General features: G+C 47.6%; 1 long non-coding RNA gene across 1 annotated transcript; it reads right to left on the bottom strand.

Annotated features, from left to right (window-relative positions):
• Positions 1-275: 275 nt before the first annotated feature.
• On the bottom strand, positions 276-3,295 carry LOC136394851 (uncharacterized). The gene is made up of 3 exons (XR_010749243.1): positions 2,961-3,295; positions 2,187-2,559; positions 276-1,732 (listed from the first exon to the last, which is right to left on the bottom strand). It is a non-coding gene; the product is annotated as an uncharacterized lncRNA (long non-coding RNA).
• Positions 3,296-3,675: the final 380 nt, after the last annotated feature.

Here is a 3,675-nt window from a genome sequence, read left to right as displayed (position 1 = left end):
AAAGGGAGAGGCCGACACTCAATACATGAGTTATTGTGGGGCCTGCAGGAGCTGGTACGCAGGAATTGTCAGTAGTGGTAGCTGCTCTGGTTTTATCGGCACAGCTGGAATTAGAATACGACGCTCTGCCCCACAGTCCTCATTCTCTCTCCATGTTCTTTTTCTTTCTTGATTTCTGGATAGCTTCTAGTTAATTGACCATTCTCAGGAGTAGCATTTCATTTTCAAACATTTAATTATACTAGATCACATTGAAGAAAAATTTTCATCAACCAGTAGACTCTTTTCTGAGTCAGGGGCAGTTCTGGAGTCAGGGCACAGTCATGTGTGTGCATGGGGTTTGGGAGAAGCAGTTGTTTGAGTGGGTTTGATTCGGTATTGCCCCCTTCCAAGCGGGAACAGCGAGCTCTAGACTCTCCTTCTCCCTGGCTTAATGCATTGAGCCAACTGACCAGGCGTTTTAACATTTAGCAAGCACTGCCTCCCTCTGACCAAAGATGGCCTAGAATAACAGAACAGAGAGAGCCTTTTCATTTCCCTCCTCCTGTAATTGAGTACACAGACAGGGGCTGGGAAGAAATGCTGACGCCATCCCCAGGGGCCACCAGGGGGGCCATGTAGGGCCTGCAGGAGGGGCCGCAGGCCTCCCAGAATGAGCGCTACGCAGGGATCTCAGCACTTGGGCCCAGCACTGACTGTGAACCACAAACCACAGCCTCTCTGAGCTGTACAGTCTTCACCCAGAAACCAAGAGTAACAAACAATGCCCCCCTTGCACCTCATGGAGATCAAGTTAAAGGAAGTAGGTGAATGGAAGATGTCATAGATCACGAAATATTTATTAAATTCAAATACATAGCCATAATTCCGGTCCTCTTCTGTTGCATCCCAAATCATGGTCTGTGGTAAGAAGGATTACCTGGGGTAGCTTAATCAAATGCAAAATTCTGGGGCCCAGTGCCGCAGGAGACTCTTCCCCTCCTCCCCACCAAGCAATTCTTAAATGTGTAGACCCAGTGGTCCAGGAGTTGATTTTGACAGTATAGAAAAAGGAAGAAAGAATAATGAAGTGCCTGTAAATTCTTGGCATTCAGAGACAGGCTGCATTATAATATAAGTGATGGACCTTGTTCATCACATTAGAATCTTCCCAGTAGGTGGCACATGGGGTTCTATTAAAAGTAGCTGGGCAAGGGCACTAGTCAGAATTTTAAATAGGGAATGAGAATTGTTACACGCTTCCCTTTTAAAGGGACATTTTTAACGGAGAGCCTTTTTCTAAAGATGAATTATCCAATATTTCTGCACGTGTTTCTCTGCCCCCAGCACGCTCAGCCTGGGCTTTTCTTGTCCTCTGCTAAGTGCCACAGCATCAAGGACCCCGCGTTTATGCCGGCATTTCGGAACGGGGCTCTTCTCCCACGGCCGTTCCATCACGGAGGCCACATTAGTGACCAGACCTGCACACTGATCCGGGCAAACATCCAGAGGACAGCCTGTCCTGGTTGAAAGTAGGCCCCTGTCGCACATGGACTTGGCAGAAACTAGGTGCTTCCAAAAGCCAGACGAGCACTGGGAGTTTCTAAACTCTCAGCCCACAATCTTTTAATCAGGTAATAGGTCCATCAGCTCAGCAGCCAATCCATCTTCTCAGGACACACAGCTCCATCTGGAATAAATTGAGCACACGGCAGAGGAAGAGGCCAGGAAGGGTTGTAGCAGCTCCTTTGACCTGTGGTTGAATATGAGATAACCAGAGACTTCTTTCCAAGGATAACACACACGCGCACACACACACACGCACTCGCACGCGCGCGTGCACGCGCGCACACACACACACACTTACAAGAGGCAGCACTCAGCTACCCTGATCACTGGGCATTCACTGGCTCCTAGAAATGAGGTAAGATGGGCACACTACATGCTGAAGCAGAGCCCAGAGCCCAGGGTGCCTTCAGAAAGCTAATGCCCCTTCACTCAGGAGACACAGAGACCAAGGAAGGTGTGAAATGAGTGCTTCTGCTGACATTATCTAGATACCTGGGGGCCACGATACCCTCAAGAACAGTTGATTTACTGTATATCTTCATTTTTGTTATTGTTTTCAAATTTCTTAGCCCATGTTGTCTCCCCAGCTGGAATGTCCTTCTTCACTTTAAGTCCTACCCATTCTCCTCAGGGCTCACCTCTTCCAGGCAGTCTTCCCAGGTCACCAGAAACCTTATTGACCTTCTACAGCTCCAGAAGCTTCCAACAGTCCTCTTCTTGATAGTATCCTGTGCATGTGACTCATCCATTCCCAACCAGATTCCGTAGCCGGCACCATGCCTGGTTGTCCTTGGTCATCGCCCCTCACTTCCTAGCATGATGGTCAGCCACAGGAGGTGCTTGCTCAGTGCCTGCTGACTCATTAGCGTGGGCTGGGACATGAAAAAATAATCTGTAAAAACCGAATTGGGGATGACAAGAGACTTCTGAAAGGAAGAAGCCACCTGAATGATCGATGAGAAACAAACTTTGGCAAAACAAGCTCAATAGGATTATTCCATCGCTCTGCACCTAAAAGAATGAGAGGGAGAGAGCAAAATGAAAGTCGCCAGTGACATCAGCGTTGGCAGCCCCTAATGGAAAGTCATCCTGCCAGAGCCCTGCTCCCTCATTCAGTCCGGGAATGCTTTCCATTAACGTTATTAACTCGTCACAGCGGTTGGGGCAGAGCTGGCTGGGCCAATGTGCTCGGTTCCAATTGCTGAATCATCGTCAGTCCCTTTTGCCCTTCCTGATACCTTCAAGAATTAGAAGAAGCGACAGCGGGAAAGAAAAGCACCGAAGACTATCAACTTTAGCAAATCCTTAACAGGAAGCCATTTGGCCTGTTCCTTCCATCCCTGGGAACTGTTTCCATTAAAAACATTTCCACGCCTTCTCATTGTATCCTCAGCCCAAAGAAAAACTCTCACCTCTTCACCTCCAGACACATCCTGTGAGCAACTTCCTTCTAAGGGCAGAAGATCATTCCTTTCAGTGTACAGCTTGATTGCTTGATATCAGCCAAGAAATCCGGTAACGTTCTGACCTTCTGAAAGCGGACTGGAGAACCAGAGAAGGTTTTCCTTGTTGTCCCTGGGACTCAGCAGCATCACAACGGGCAAGAAGGCTCCAAGACGGAAGGCAGAAGAAAACACTGAGAAGGAAGTCAGACCTAACCAAGAAGTAGGCACGCTCAGTTTTCTCTGAGCTGAAAAATCAGAGCCAAGGAAATTCTTGTATTAGGAGAAGCTCAGAAACCTCTGTTCTCGAGGCTGGGTCGGGGTAGGTTGCAAAAAAAGGCTACACTGCCCTCTGTTGGGGGCCTATCAGCACACAGCCAAGGGCTTTTCATTCACAATCTGACTTATTCATTGCACAACCTTGGGAGCTATTATTATCTGGAAAAGAAAACTGAGATCAGAGATATTAAGTAACTTGTTCAAGGTCATGCAAGTAAAACATGGCACAAGCACGGACACTAAACCAGAGATAAGTGACTTCAAAGATCATTTTCTTGCCATTTGACTTTATAGTTAAATTTTCCTTCTTGGACTCAGATAGCTCATGCTCTGAGAGTGTGTGGTTCCCAATGCCAGCTGCATATTAGAATCACCTGGAGACATGCTCTAATGTGCCAAGTACTCA

Source organism: Saccopteryx leptura, chromosome 2, assembly GCF_036850995.1.
Source record: "Saccopteryx leptura isolate mSacLep1 chromosome 2, mSacLep1_pri_phased_curated, whole genome shotgun sequence".
In the NCBI taxonomy this organism is placed as follows: domain Eukaryota; kingdom Metazoa; phylum Chordata; class Mammalia; order Chiroptera; family Emballonuridae; genus Saccopteryx; species Saccopteryx leptura.
Note: the sequence above shows the minus strand (reverse complement) of the source record. Positions and strands in the feature narration are given on the sequence as shown.